Below are 16,709 nucleotides of genomic sequence, written 5' to 3'. Positions count from 1 at the left end.
GGCATTTGCAAATACGGCCCTTCTTTCACCAACAAAAAAGGAATTTTCATAAATAACCATCAGAAGAATGTCGAATCTCCTAAATAATGAAGGACAAGGCTGTAATTTAAATGTCAACCATCACAGGAAGGATACGAGACTCAAAAAGTCTTACGAACGCCAATCAGAACATGCAAACTACAATCATACTACAACAGGGATGTTTTAGTGTCAGGCAGCAGAAGAAAATGCCAAGAAATATTAAGAATGTATGGCCAATTAGGAGCCATGCTGGACAAGCCACGTGATGCGCTCATCAAAGCCAAAGATACTAAGTACAACCAACAAGACCTTCAGCACAGCAACTAGTAATGTACCATCTTTCGTGTTTGCGAACGTAAAAGCTCTCAAACCGAAAAATACAATAAAATACCTTTTATTAGCGGTCTTTTCAGGGAGTCAAATGCAATGTTTGCAGTCGTAACGAAGACACGCATAAAAGACAATTCTGATAATGAAATATGACTTCCACGATACAATGTAGCTGCGACCGGAAAAGTAAGCAACAAGGATGGAGGTAATGGGCTACAAGTGAGTTGTTTATATGCACTCAGTTACTGTTAATGAACACCACAAAGGTTCTGGTAGTCAAAATCGAAAATCAGAACCTAGTTGATAAGCTTGTGTGTAAATCACCGGTTACAATTTCCCAAAGACCAGTTAGTTATTTGAGACCAAGCAATGTCTTGAAAACATAAGAAAGGAGAAACACTGCAGCTGGTCTACTGGCCCATAATAGGCAAGTTCCTCTCAAACCTAAACACACCTACAAAAATATTTATCCAACCCATTTTTTATGTTATTCAATGAATAGCAGGACTAGTTCACATCCTCATTCTTGTCTAACCTATTTTTAAAGGTACAAAAGATTTTCGCTTCAATGACGCTACTCGGGAGTTTGTTCCACTCATCCACAACTCTTAGTACCCAAACAATGCTTTCCCTTGTCTTTTCTTAATCATTTTTTCCCCAAATTGAAGTCATTGCTGCGAGTCTTATTTTAGTTCAATATTTTTAGCCCATTATTTACATCCATTATTTATTCCCGTTTTTCACTCGTACACCTCAATCATATCCCCCCCCCCTCCCCAATTGCTACACCTTTCCATAGAGTGCACATTCAGCGTCCTCCGTCTATCCTCGTAGGAAAGGTTTCTGATGTATGGGATCAACTCCGTCATCCTTTTCTGTGTTTTCCGGCTCATTTATGTCCATTCTATAATACGGTGGCCAAAACTGCGCAGAATAACCTATATTAGACCTTACCAAGGAAATATATAGTTGAAGTATAACCATGGTTGCTCTTTTCCCAGGCTTAGAACCTTACATTTGTCTACATTAAACTGCACCTGCCATTTACTTCTCCAACCAATGAATTAACTGTGACCCTCTAGTGTTCTCATCAGAATTACGATTTCTTAAGTCATAAGTCCCTGGCCTTGGGCCAGGCCTATTTTTAATATCATCCGCAAACTTGCTTAGTATGTCGCTACTTATTCCCTCATCTATGTAGTTTATGTATAATGTAAACAACAAAGGTCCAACACTGACTCCTGTGGAACATCGCTTGTGACGCCTCACTACTCTGATTCCTCCCCATTTATGCAAACTCCTATGAGGTGTGTGTATTTCTCAACAATCTCCCGTATGGAACTCTATCAAAAGCCTTATTGAAGTCCATATACACAATATCATATCATTTATTACAATGACTTACTACCTGGAATACCTTAGTTTAACAAAAAAAAAGTTTGTAAATTCACAAGGCAGGAAAACCCCTTTGTAAAACCGTAATGAGATAACAATGGTCACTATATCTTTCAAGGTGGCTGCGAATAGCCTCGGCAATTAATGATTCCACAAATTTTCCCACAATAGAGGTTAGACAAGTTGTTCTATAATTCTAAGATAACGACCTATCTCCTGCTTTGTAGATAGGTATCACATTTGTCATTTTCCATTTATGCGGCACTACACCAGTTTGTAGTGATATACTAAAAAGACTAGCTAATGGTCTGCTAACTTCCTCCTTACATTCCTGTATAACCCTTGCGAGCAGTTCATCAGGGCCCGGTGATGTGTTTGGTTTTAATCAATCTGTTTAAGAATCATGTCACTAGTGACTGATCGTACATAACTTATTTTCGTTCTGATCTATATACTTTTTGATTTCTGGAATTTTGCTAGTATTTTCCTGTGTAAAAACTAAGAGAAAAAAGTGGAGTTTGTACACATTTCTTTGTCACTGACCATGAGTTGACCTGAGCCTATCTTCTCCCTAACCCTTTTGGGTAGGTCTCTCATGTTTTGGTTTATCTGTAAATGCTTCTCTTTTCACCTATGAGATGTTTCAATCTGTTATTCATCCATTTAGGGTCATTTTGGTTTGGTCTAATTTCCCTATTTGGAACATATGTTGACTGGGCAGCTTGAACTATGCTTTGAAAAATGTCATACTGGCAACCATCTCCACCTACCTGCCCCACAGGTCACACCAAATGACTGAACCTAGATAATCTCTCGGTCCCACAAAATTAGCTGCACGAAAATCAGGGATCTTCACTTGATTGTAGATATTAACCATTAAACCGTCCAAGCAGATCTACATTCACATGCGTAGTGCTCCAAAAGTAGACCTATGTTTTTTTACATATTTTTAAATATAACAAAAAAAAACGTAGATCAAAGTTTTTTTTTTTACACTTTTTCAAATTTAAAAAAAGAAAAGATCTACTTTTTTTTTTACATACTTTCAAATGTTGAAAAAACGTAGATCTACGTTTGGACAGTTTAAGGGTTAAGGTAATTCTATGATATACTGAAAGTGATTTTTTATTACTTTCCCCAAGCTCATCATTACCCACATGATTATTAATTAATGAGTTCTTGTTCGTAAGAGCCAAGTCAAGCAGGTTATTTCCTCTAGTTGATTCTGTTACAAACTGTTTCAAATACAATTCTGGGTCGTATCAAGAAGGTCAATAGAAACGAGTTTTTTGTCAAACTGCTCCAATCAATTTGGCTGAAGTTAAAAATCTCCCATTAACACAGCACTGAGATGCCTTAGTAATTTCGTCCCACGAAAGTTTAATGTGTTCCTTACCAGTTTTTGGGGCCTGTAAATCACATCCAAGATAAAGGTTTTCACGTCCCTCGAGAAACTGTAGCCAAATAGATTCAGTATGCTCCAGGCTCGAACTTCAACGACAACGCAGAAGACCCAAACACAAAAGAGGGAGAGAGAGAGAGACAGAGAGAGAGACTGAGACAGAGAGAGACAGAGAGAGACAGAGAGACAGAGACAGAGAGACAGAGACAGAGAGACAGAGAGAGACAGAGAGAGAGACAGAGAGAGAGACAGAGACAGAGACCGAGACAGAGACAGAGACAGAGATTGAGACTGAGACTGAGACTGAGACTGAGACTGAGACTGAGACAGACTGAGACTGAGACAGAGACAGAGACAGAGACAGAGACAGAGACAGAGACAGAGACAGAGACACACTCCCTCTACAGGCAAAGATGACAAATAATTAACAGAACTCAAAGACAACAGATTCTCTGAAACAGGAAATTCTACTCTAGTTACAGAAATGGAAAACATCGAGAACAAACTGATTGCATCACAGAGAGCCAAGAGAAACAGTGGGAGCAAAGAGCCATAAATGAAGTGAGAAAAATCCCAAAATACTTTTTATCTCGTGCAAAATCCAAAAAGCAACAGCTTCACACTTTCTGCTGTACTGTATCTCTATTCTCAATTGATTCTCAAGAAGCTATTGACAGTATGCTATATTCTGCTTTTGGCCCAAACTCGTGTGCAAAAGGAATAACAGGAAAAATGGGCAAATGGATATATAGCTTCATAATAAATAGAACCCACTAAGTAGCAGTAAAGAGAGTGAAGTCGGAGACACAGTATTTGCCTTACATGCGTTTCTCGTTCTTACATCAGACACAGGCATGAACGTAAATCATGAAGACCATAACATCGTCTGCGGATGACATTATAATCTCTGAAAATGGCATCCATCAAAGACACATGATATCTTCAAGCAAATATAAATCATATCTGCTTGAAGATTTCCTGTATCTTTGAAGGACGCCACTCTCAGAGATTATAACAAGTGGGCGTCTACAATGAAAACTGAATTGTTTGCCATTCTAAAGCTAACTGAGCTTGACTATTATCATTACTGATTCAATGTCATCACTGAACGCTTTTGAGTCACATAGCGACTTACATGCTCAATGGAGAAGCCAGGTAAAGATACTCAAAAATCCGGGAAAAAGGAATTAATGTACAATTGTTATGGATCCCATCACACGTTGGACTACTACTTCGTGATAAGTTGATATGTTAGCCACGAAAATTACCCTGAAGTATAATGTAGAATATAACTTTGGTGTATGTGTGTGTAGCATTAGTAATAATATTAGGAGAGAAGTAAATAATGAAACAATGTTATAGGAACGCAATTAGAAGCCTAAGTAGATCTATAACCATCTAACATGAACATAGATAAGCACGTTTACGGAGCACCTTGCAATGTGAGCAGACTGATGTTGTAGTGGCTAGGGTAAGGCTTGGTTACAAGTACTTCTCGCAGTTTGGGAAACACACAGATGATCAAACCAAATGTAAAGTATGTGGCCAGTCCTATGGACAATATCTTGAACACTATGTACTTAACTGTCCACTTATTGACGAATATATAGTATAACAACTTATGTAACTTGTCAAGAAATTTTATTAATGAAAATAAAATACCAGATATACGTATTTGAAAAGAATATATAGTATAATAACCTATGTGGCATGTCAAGATAACTTATTAATGAAAATAAGATCCCAGATATATTTTAAAAGCAAACTTCCTAAATTTGCTTATAAACACATAAGTGATCTCTAGATATAAATCCAGATGTACTCCTGTTAACCCTTTTGGGGCCTAGTCCTAGGCCTTTTGTGTATCCATAAGCTCATGCGCTACCCTCCACAGGATGGATATGTGGTGCACAATAAACTAGCCACTCTGGTGGCCAAAAAAAAAAAAAAAAAAAAACTTCTGGAAGACTTTATACATAAATCAATCAAGTCTTCCAGTAGTCTTCGGACAGCAAAGACAAGTTTCAGTTGCTCCACTATTGAAAGATGGAGGAAATAAAGACTAAGCAATCCAACAGAACTAAAGTTTCATGTACGATATTTGAGAGTAATGATATCAGAATATTTTGTATTCAAGGATCACAACAATGTTGCCCTCGCTACAGCAGGAAAATGATAGGCTGGATGACTCACGAAATCGTAATGACACGATTGCAAAACAAACCATACCACGGGCGGGGTTAGAACCCGCGATCACAGTCTCAAAACTCCAGACCGTCGCAAGTTTTGAGAGACTGATCGCGGGTTCTATCCCCACCCGTGGTATAGTTTGTTTGCAATCATGTCATTATGATTTCGTGAGTCATGTTGACGGCTTTGAGGGGACTTGAGCTAGAGTTCGTCACGGCCACGCTAGCTGGAGATTCGTCTGTAAAAACTTGCATTTGTGGTCATAGTGGTGTCTATGGTAACCTTCCTATGGTGTAGAAATATACTAAGTTGGATGAATCTTATTGTGGCTAGCTGGTCCAGTGGTTAACGCGACCGTCTGGAGTTTTGAGAGAGACTGACCGCGGGTTCTATACCCACCCGTGGTATGGTTTGATAGGCTGGATACTTGAAGGATACATGAAAGAGGTTTCCAGGAGTCAACGCCCCCGTGACCCGGTCCCAGACCAGGTTTCCTGGAGGATCAAGGCCTGTTCAACTAGGATGTTACTGCTGGGATGTAGTCTAACATATGAACCATAGCCCAGATGGTCAGGCACTTTTTTTCAGGAATTTGTCCAGGTTCTTCTTGAAGGCCGCCAGAGATGTACATGTTGGTAATATTCCTTATGAAGAATAAGACACTTGTGCAGCATTTGGAAATCATTAGTATTAAGGAAACGTTTCGCTAGCCAGTGGCTTCTTCCGTCCAATACAAAGAAGAACGGTGGAAGAGGAGTTCAAGGTAATCAGCCTGGATTCTGGGTGTGGCGGACTGAATACAGCGACTCCAGGCTGACGGACTGAATACAGCGACTCCAGGCTGACGGACTGAATACAGCGACTCCAGGCTGACGGACTGAATACAGCGACTCCAGGCTGACGGACTGAATACAGCGACTCCAGGCTGACGGACTGAATACAGCGACTCCAGGCTGACGGACTGAATACAGCGACTCCAGGCTGACGGACTGAATACAGCGACTCCAGGCTGACGGACTGAATACAGCGACTCCAGGCTGACGGACTGAATACAGCGACTCCAGGCTGACGGACTGAATACAGCGACTCCAGGCTGACGGACTGAATACAGCGACTCCAGGCTGACGGACCGATTACTTCAAACTCCTCTTTTTCCACAGTTCTTCTTTGCATTGGACTAAAGCTACTACCTGGCATGATGTTTCCTTAATAAAGATTTTCAAGTGATGCGCGAGTGTCTCATTCTTCAACCTGTCGGTTTTCAAAAACCAATTTACATCACAATATCCCTTATGAATGACGTTCAAGAGTCAGGAATCTCTGACGCTCATTGAGTTCTTTCTCAGTGTAATCGTCGCGCCCTCTGCTTTTTAGTGGAGGTATTCTACACCGTCTGCCAAGTCTCTCTGTGCTCATATGGAGTGATTTCAATATTCAGGTTTGAAAGCAGGCCCTCCAGGATTTTCCAGGTTAAAATTATTAAGTACCTTTGTCACCTACGTTTCAAGGAATTATCGCCTATGTTCCGAGACACGCAGCTGAAGGAACTTCACGTTCCCAGTAGTTCAGATGCTTGATTGAATGAATACGAGCAGTGAAAGCTTTCTGTACGTTTCCTAGTTTATCAATCTCGCCTTGAAGGGGGGACGGGGGGGGGGGCTGTCAGTATACAGTAGTTTTCCAGCAGAGAGAGAACAAGTGACTTAAAGATCATCACTGGTTCAGTCTCTCTTGTCTTGAAAGTTCTACTTATCTATTCTATCATTTTCCTAACAGATGTAGTATACACAGAATTTGCAACAGCTTTCGACAAGTGTGACCATGGTGTAATAGCACACAAAATGAGGGATAAAGGAATAATGGGAAAAGTTGGTAGATGGATCTACAACTTCTTGACAAACAGAACACAAAGAGTAATAGTAAACAGAGTAAAGTTTCAGGCAGCCATGGTAAAAAGCTGTTCCACAAGGCACAGTACTCGCTTCCATTCTATTCCTCATCCTCATTTCTGACATAGACAGAGATGTAAGCCATAGCTCCGTGTCTTCCTTTGCGGATGACACCCGGATCACCATGACAGTGACCTCTATCGAAGACACTACTAGGCTCCAAGTGGACATCAACCAAATTGTCGAATGGGCCACTCAAAACAATATGAAGTTCAACGAGGAGAAATTTCAACTACTCAGATATGGAAAACTTGAAGAAATTAAAAATGTGTCAGGGTATACCACAAATTCTAACCATACAATAGAGCGGAAAAGTAATGTGAAGAACCTGGGAGTGATAATGTCAGAGGATCTCACCTTCAAAGACCACAACAATGTATCTACTTCATCCGCTAGGAAAATGATAGGATGGATAATGAGAACCTTCAAAACTAGGGATGCCAAGCCCATGATGATTCTCTTCAAATAGCTTGTACTCTCTAGACTGGAATACTGCTGTACACTAACGGCCCCCTTCAAGGCTGGCGACATTGCAGACCTGGAGAGTGTACAGAGAACTTTCACGGCACACATAAGTACGATAAGGCACCTAAACTACTGGGAACGATTGAAGGTCCTTGATCTGTATTCCCTCGAACGCAGGCGAGAGAGATACATGATAATATACACTTGGAAGGTCCCGGAGGGATTGGTACTAAACTGCACACGAAAATCACTCCACATGAAAGCAAAAGACTCGGCAGGAGATGCAACATTCCCCCGATGAAAAGCAGGGTTGCCACGAGTACACTGAGACAACACAATAAGCGTCCGGGGCCCAAGACTGTTCAATTGCCTCCCAGCATACATAAGGGGGATTACCAATAGGCCCCTGGCTGTGTTCAAGGCGGCACTGGACAGGCACCTAAGTCAGTACCTGACCAACCGGGCTGTGGTTCGTATGTCAGCATGCGTGCGGCCAGCAGTAACAGCCTGGTTAATCAGACCCTGATCCATCATGAGGCCTGATCTCAGACTGGGCCGCGGGGGCGTTGACCCCCGAAATTCTCTCCAGGTAAACGGTAGCAATGGTAATAATGTGATCCATCATTATTCCTAAGTCTCGCACATTTCAGTTTCAATCTACTGAAAGATTTGAGTTTGTCGTGTACTTCGTACATTCTTCATTCCCTCCAAGACAAAATATGCTGAGTCAATGATGATACTCTTCAAATCACTTGTTTTCTCCAGGTTGCAACGATGCTGTCTACTTATTCCCCCCCCCCCCCCGCCACCATTCAAGCAGGCGAGATTGCCGAGATCGAAAAAGTGAAAAAGTACAGAAAACTTTTACTGTATGCATTCAATTAAGCATCTGAATTACTGGGAAGGCTTCAGCACCTAAAACTGTTACTCAGAAAGGAGGCGAGAAAGGTACCTCACTATTTACACCTGGAACATCCTGGAGGAACTGGTCTCAAACCTGAACATTGAATAAGTATAATCGTGGAGAAAGAAAAATGGATTTTCAAATTTCTGACAAACAAAACACAAAAACTGTAATTAACAGAGCAAAAACAAGTATTAGCAAACTAAATAGCACAGTCTTGGCTTTTATTTTATTTTTTTGTTTGTTTTACTGCTTCTTGGGGACATAGATAAAAGCACTCGCCACAATTATCATTTGCAGACACCAAATAAGAATGAAAAATCACATTGGTAAAACATATGAAAAAATGCAATAAGATATAAACAGTGTTCCATTGAGCAGTGATGAATAACATGATGTTTAATAATGACAAGTTTCAACTATTTAGACATGTTAAGAGCTCAAAGACACACTGAGCACAAAATCACCAAAAAAAAAAAAAAAGAACGAAGGGAACATGTGAAAGATCTGGGTGTAATAATGTCAGCTGAACTTTCTTTCAAAGAACACAATAAGGCAAATATCATAAAAGTCAAGAAAACGATTGGGGTGGAAAATGAGAGCTGGGTTTATCTACAAGCACAATTGCTAGATTTTGATTTTCAATTTTAACCACCAGAACCTCGACCCTATCGTTTGACGTATTAAGTAACTGTGCATATGAGCGAGTAACAAGGACATGCCCCCCCCCCCTCCTTCCCCCATCGTCTGTTTTTGTTGCATCAGAGTAGAAGAATGAGGCCGCCGCTGATGAACAGTATTTTGTTGTTACTCAGTTTAACACTGAATGCTTGCAAAAACAAATGTTTGTCTCTGTGCTTGGGGGAAGGGGGGTAGGTCCTTTGTCGAGTTAAAATCTGTGGCTCTGGCGAGCCCTCCGCCGACTTATTTCCAGTGCAGTATGGTTCCTAGGTGGTGATATGCACTTGCCAAAATTTTCCGTGTCTTGGTACTAAAATATCATTGCTGCCTGTATAGTTGTAATTCCTAAGTTCAATTTTACGTTCATTTTGTCTTGCAAGCCTCGTTCCCCTCGTGTGGAACCCCGGGCAATTTCCACCACAGAAATCTCTCATTACCTGAGTCACTGCTCATTTTAGGGTGAACGTGTGTGAAGGTCTTAAAATGACATACTTTCTTGTTCAACAGTGCATGGCATTTCCTTGGTTGGTCATAATGACGCATTAATTTTTTTCATTTTTTTATCTGATGCCTGCACTACTAAATCCGTAATAAAGTCTGTAGTGGAATCAGTACTAGGGCCTGAGGCAGTGGCAAGGGGATGCTGTATTGGTTGCATGTGCCTCTCCAAGAGAATTTACAGAGTCATCTGCTAGAATTCGAATATTCTGCATACTGTTATTAACAGTTTCACTTTCACATTTCCGTTCTGAGGGAATCGCCCTTTGCTTCTGTTGGATCCCATTTCCTGTAACTGCTTTTTCTTTCCATTATATATTCCAGGTAAACTATCCAAGAGAAGTCCCCAGTGTTCTCTGATTACTGTTGTTCTGTACCCTCAGTACCTTTACCTTTCATATACCTTTAATAAGTTTCGAGTCTTTCTACTTCCCGAGCCCGGTCATGGGCCAGGCTCGTCTGGTGCTAGCCTGGTCAACCAGGCTGTTGCTGCTGGAGGCCTGCTGCCCCACATATCCATCACAGCCTTGTTGATCTAGCACCTGGTGAAGATACAGTGGTCCCTCGTTGTTCGTAATTAATCCGTTCCTGGAGTCGTTACTATAAACGAAATTTACGATTTACGAATCAATTTTCCCCATAAGAAATAATGTAAATACAATTAATCCGTTCCTGACACCCAGAAGTATTAAAACAAAAAAAATTTTAACATGAAATATGCATGTAGTACATAAACAATACAATGGGAAATGCTGAATGAAACATTAACAGCATAACACTTACCTTTATTGGAGATTCTTCTTAGTGTATGGGAGACTGGAGGAGGAGAGAGAGTGGATTGTTTATAGTTTGGAAGGGGAATCCCCTTCCATCAACACCTCAGGTACCATTTGCTTTTCTTCTCTGTTTCTTAATGCCACTAGGACCACCTTGAGAGTCACTGGAGTCCTGTCTCTCAAAATAACTGTGGAGAGAGCTCTGTTTCTGGCGTCTCTTTAACACTTCCCTAAAATGGCCCAAGACTTTGTCACTGTACATGTTGCCAACCTGGCTTGCAACAACCTTGTTAGGGTGATGTTTCTCCATAAAGCTTTCCATCTTACCCCACATAGTAAAAATCTCTTTAATTTCTGAAGGCGACACCTTCTTCCATCTCTCTTCCTCCTCCTCTGCAGCAAGATTCTGAGCTGCGATGTGTTGCTCTTCCTGCTGAAGCTCTTGCAGCTCCTCAGTGGTGAGCTCTTCATTGTGGTCTTCCACCAATTCTTCCACATCCTCCAAACTCGCATCCAACCCCATGGAAATCCCCAGTGCCACAATTGATTGTACAACAGATATAGGCTCATTATGGTCAGTCCCAAATTCTTCAAAATCCCTCTTGTCGATACAATCTGGCCACAATTTTCTCCAGGCAGAGTTCAAAGTCCTGGTAGTCACTCCCTCCCAAGCCATACCTATAAGGGTTATGCAGTGGAGGATTCTGAAGTGATCTCTCCAAAATTCCCTTAGGGTCAAGTGAGTGTCTGTGGTCACAGTCAAGCACCTGTGAAACATTGCTTTTGTGTAGAGTTTTTTAAAGTTTGCAATAACCTGCTGGTCCATGGGTTGAAGGAGAGGAGTGGTATTCGGGGGCAAGAACTTTACTGTGAACCCAAACTCCTCGAAAATTAGGTCATCCAAGTTTGGAGGATGAGCAGGTGCATTGTCCATTACTAGCAGGCACTTGAGATCCAATTTCTTTTCCAGAAGATACTCCTTCACACTAGGGCCAAACACTTCATTGAACCACTCGACGAAAATTTCCCTCGTGACCCATGCTTTACTATTAGATTTCCAAAACACACAATTTACTCTTCATAACATTGTTTTTCCTGAACACTCTGGGATTTTCAGAATGGTACACTAGTAATGGCTTCACTTTGAAATCCCCACTAGCATTAGCACAACATTAGCGTCAGCCTGTCTTTCATAGGCTTGTGTCCTGGCATTGCCTTTTCCTCTTGTGTAATGAAGGTCCTCTTTGGCATTTTCTTCCAAAAGAGGCCTGTTTCGTCACAATTGAGCAATTGTTCAGGTTTCAGTCCTTCAGCCTCTATGTACTCCTGGAATTCATGCACATATTTTTCAGCCGCCTTGTGGTCCAAACTGGCAGCCTCACCATGCCTTACCACACTGTGTATGCCAGTACGGTTCTTAAATCTCTCAAACCAGCCTTTGCTGGCCTTAAATTCACTCACTTCACCACTATTTGCAGGCAATTTCTTTAACAAATCTTCATGCAACTGCCTAGCCTTTTCACAAATAAACTAAGTCATAAGAGTATCTCCTGCTAATTGTTTCTCATTTATCCACACCAATAATAACTTCTCAACCTCTTCCAGTACTGGTGATCTCATTTTTGTCAGCATAGTTACTCCCTTTGCAACAACAGCATCCTTTATTTCATTTTTCTTGGCCACTATGGAACATAAGGTTGTGTAGGGTTTCTTATACATCCTGGACAGTTCGGCCACACTTGTACCACTTTCATATTGTTCAATGATGGTTTTCTTAAATTCAGTCGTATTTCTCACCTTCTTTACCACAGGCTTGGCACTAGGAGCTTTCTTTGGAGCCATGGTAGCTTATTTAGTACTTGCAAGCACTAAAATAAATGGAATATTATGAAATATTTCGCTGGAGCACGTGAGGGGACCTTCGCTCACTGGTAAACAATGTCAGACTGGCTGCCGCCCTGGCTCACGCCGTGGGTACGCGTCCCGGACGAACTACGATGAGAGTCAACCTATGAAAAGCGAGTCCATGTTTATACGAAAATACCTCTATGATTGGCGAATTTTACGATTGCCGGGAACTACGAAAAGCGGGGGACCACTGTACTTGTCTAGCTTCCTCTTGAAGACTTCTACACTTGTTACTGTGTTTCTGATATCTTCTGGTAAGATGATGAATAATCTGGGACTACAGATGTTGATATAGTGTTCCCTTATTGTCCCCAACGCACTCCTGCTTTTCACTGGGCGGCTTATTTTACACTTCCTCCCACATCTCTCACTCCAATACGTTATGGCAGTGTGCAGATTTGGGACCAGGCCCTCGAGTACTTTCCAGGTATATATTACCATATATCTCTGTCTCCTCTGCTCCAGTGAGTACATATTTAAGACTAAGGAGTTTCCAGGAATTTAAGTGCTTTACTGGCTCTATGTGGGCCGTAAACGATCTCTGTATGTGTTCCAGCTCTGATATTTCTCCTGCCTTGAACAGGGCCGTCAGCACTGAGAAATATTCCAAGTGAGGGAGCAGTAGCGATTTGAAGAGTCACCATTTCAGAATTTTTTTTACGTGTAGCAAATATCAAGACTAAGAAACAGACTCTTCACAATCATGGAAGCCGTGGCAAGAATCAGAAGAACTCTTTTTGCTAGTAACGAAAAATGCTGCAACAAGTTTTAAGTAACATAAAATGCTAAACTGATCAAACTAGAAGCAAGAGCAGAACCCTGATTACTGATACATAAACATTAAACTCAGTATTTATAAACAATTTAAATGTGGAAAGCGTCCAAGGAACTAACGAAATATCTGAAGACTTACTAAAATTGTTCTAGATTATTTTATTTGAATGATTTAACATATGTTAACACCGTCTTTAGCAGCGAAATGGCTTTTTATCTGATTGTTTTTTTTTTTTTTTTGAAGAAAGATTCAGTCTTGTTTAGAAAAGCAAACATGGCAACCCTGCCCTTTTCTCTCATTCCAGTACGTAGCTACGGTACTTGGAGTCTACCTGGAGGGTATTCCGGGGATCAACGCCCCCACGGTGGCCCGGTCCACGACCAGGCCTCCTAGTGGATCAGGGCCTGATCAACCAGGCTGTTACTGCTGGCCGCACGTAGTTCAACGTAGGAACTTAAATATCTGTCCAGCTCCCTCTTGAGGGCAGCCAGGGGTTTAATGGTAATTCCCCTTATGCCTGGTGGGAGGCTGTTGAACAGTCTTGTGTCCCGGACACTTACGGTGTTTTCTCTTAGTGTACCAATGGCGCCCCTACTTTTCATTGGGGGTATTTTGCACCACCTGCCCAGTCTTTTACTTCCGTAGGGAGTGATTACTGTGTGCAAATGCGGAACATTTTCTTCTAGGATTTTCCAAGTGTAGATTATATCGCTCTCTCGCCTGCGTTCCAACGAGTACAAGTTGGACACATTTGGGACTAGGCCCATCATATATATCCCTTCCTCCTTTGGTTCAGAGAGTACATATTTGGGACTTTAAAGACATTCCCGGTAATTTAAATATTTTATTGGTTTTGGCTACATGCGGGCAGTAAATAATATCTGTTCCATTTCTGATATCTCTCCTGTCTTGAACAGAGCAGTCAATAATAAACGATATTTTAATTGTGAAAGTAATAGTGTCATCACTGACAATATTTCCCTAGCCGTACCCCCGGCCGGGATTGAACCCGCGGTCATAGAGTCTCAAAACTCCAGCCCGTCGCGTTAGCCACTAGACCAGCTAGCCACAATAAGATTCATCCAACTAGGTATATTTCTACACCATAGGAAGGTTAGCACAGGCACCTCTGTGACCACAAATGCAAGTTGCATTTGTGGTCACAGAGGTGCCTGTGCTAACCTTCCTATGGTGTAGAAATATACCTAGTTGGATGAATCTTATTGTGGCTAGCTGTCTAGTGGCTAACGCGGCGGGCTGGAGTTTTGAGACTATGACCGCGGGTTCAATCCCGGCCGGGGGTATGGTTTGTTTGCAATCGTGTCATTACGATTTCTTAAGTCACTATTTCCCTAGGTTTGAAAGTTCTCATTATACACGTAGTCACTTTCCTGGGCTTTACGGGATTTGACGTATCGTATTATATAAAAGTTAGTTCAGATGACATTATTACACTTCGGCTCTTCAATGTTCCTTTCCGTCTATGTGATGTTCCTCTTGTGTTTTGTAAACAGTGTCCCTTTGGAGCTCTTTGTTCTTTCCACATCTAAGCCGTTGGAACTAGTCACAGCTGAAGATCATGCTATTCTCTATTGCCCACTGGAAGACTTGATTTTTTTCATGCTGTCTACCGAAATGAGTTCCATATTTATTTTGGCATCGTCTGCAAATGATGACACTAAGCTATAATAGTTTTTTTTTATTTATGACCGCTAACTATGAGGACCGTGCCTTGTTTAAGTAAACTTAATGCTAGATTTTTGCTTGTTTTGTTTACTATCGCATTTTGTGTTCTATTTGTCAGAAAGTTGAATATCCATTTGCCTACTTTTCCTGTCATACCTGTAGCCCTAATGTTATTTGAAATAACTTCATGATCGCTTTTGCCAATGCCTTCACGAAATCCGTTTACATCTGCATTTTATTTGAATACTCATCCAAACTGATTTCTGGAACCTTCTCCGCTATTACAGCACTTGCCATATAGGATTTGCATGTACTTCCCTTGGTGTGTTTACTCCCACAATCTCGGATCTTTCTCGTTGAATGTCTACGCATGCCTGCGTACTCACGTGAGCGTTCATAAGGCCGTGAACGTGAGTTATTCTCCCTCTTAATTTAAAAGGCTTACCTACCTGTAGTCTACTTGGAGAGTGTCCCGAGGGTAAACTCTCTCTATGTATACTGACAAGGCAAGGGACAATGTACAATTACCGGGGCTGACCTACCAGCACGTCTCTTGCATTATTTAATCCCCTCCCCCGGCTCCCCTACCCGGCGAGGGAGAGAAGGGAGGCATCAGCTGATCAAGCAGCCTCACACGATGACCTACATCCCGCAGTGTCCTTCCCTACCACCAGGGCCCATCCACATCCCTCCCCTAAACCCCAATGCAAGGGGGGATTACGTTGGAAAAAGAAGCGACGTCTGGCATCTCACCACCCGGGTAGAGTTGCCTAGTGTCGTAAAGCCATAACGGGGACTGTTTAGTTTCTGCCTGTCTGTGGCTGTGTGAGGTAGTGTCGTGAAGTGCTCCGGCTCCGGTCTATCTCACACACCGCCAAACACAATTTAATGCAACTTCGTCAAGTTATAAATGGAAATCCAATAACACACCATGTTAGAAATATGTAAACTTTATAAAAATCATGTGAGACAAAGGTGATCGTGTTGGAGTGAAGCAGCGAGGCAGGCAGCAGTGCGAGGTGTTAGTCAGGTGCAGTGTTGGCTGCCCCGCCTCGACAATGTCAACACCGCGTCAATACATCTTACCTCAGCATCCTCCAGCGAGGTGCTGCCTACATCCTTGGAATACCCATTCATTAAATTCCTTGCATATATTCGAATTTTATAAACTGCCGAACTCTGCGATGTGTACAGTACAGTGCAATATTAACAGATTTCGCGTTCATATACTACGTTTTAACCTACAGGTACTACCTTCACTCTACCTGGAGGGTTATGCCGGGGATCAACGCCCCCGCGGCCCGGTCCACGACCAGGCCTCCCGGTGGATCAGGGCCTGACCAACCAGGCTGTTACTGCTCCTGTTACTCCTAGCTTTGTAATTACTCTTACGATGACGAACTAAACAATATAAAAGCCCCAGTATTGGATAAACGGTGACGACTGCACAATTTAGGAGATATAAATTTTGGAAAAAAATGCAATCGTGGATTACTTAATAATCTGATTTACCTTTCCCGTAAATTTAAAACAACAGACTACTTAAGCGGCAGAATAAACAAAAATTAATCAATTCTGTTCCTTAGCGACCAAAAACTATATTCCACTGGGCACCAGATAAGCCCGGGCCATGTTGGTCTGGTGCCATATTGTTCTTTCCATTATTTTGTTCTCCTTTGCGACAGCTTCACAGATTTTCATTTACTGGGTGAGCAGCTTCATTATGACA

At 41.7% G+C, this 16,709-nt stretch overlaps 1 protein-coding gene and 1 long non-coding RNA gene across 3 annotated transcripts in view; one reads left to right on the top strand and one right to left on the bottom strand.

The window, feature by feature from the left end:
* The window catches only part of Nipped-B (Nipped-B cohesin loading factor), a gene marked incomplete in the record, with an annotated part of 502,160 nt that overhangs the window by 373,195 nt on the left and 112,256 nt on the right, over positions 1-16,709 (bottom strand).
* LOC128700287 (uncharacterized) overlaps positions 15,806-16,709 on the top strand; it is a 38,824-nt gene continuing 37,920 nt past the window's right edge. For both annotated transcript variants that reach the window (XR_008408746.2, XR_011392533.1), the window contains exon 1: positions 15,806-16,085. This is a non-coding gene — a long non-coding RNA (uncharacterized lncRNA). The remainder of the gene's footprint in view (positions 16,086-16,709) is intronic.

This window comes from Cherax quadricarinatus, chromosome 2 (assembly GCF_038502225.1).
Source record: "Cherax quadricarinatus isolate ZL_2023a chromosome 2, ASM3850222v1, whole genome shotgun sequence".
Lineage (NCBI taxonomy): Eukaryota > Metazoa > Arthropoda > Malacostraca > Decapoda > Parastacidae > Cherax > Cherax quadricarinatus.
This window is presented reverse-complemented; position numbering and strand designations above follow the sequence as displayed.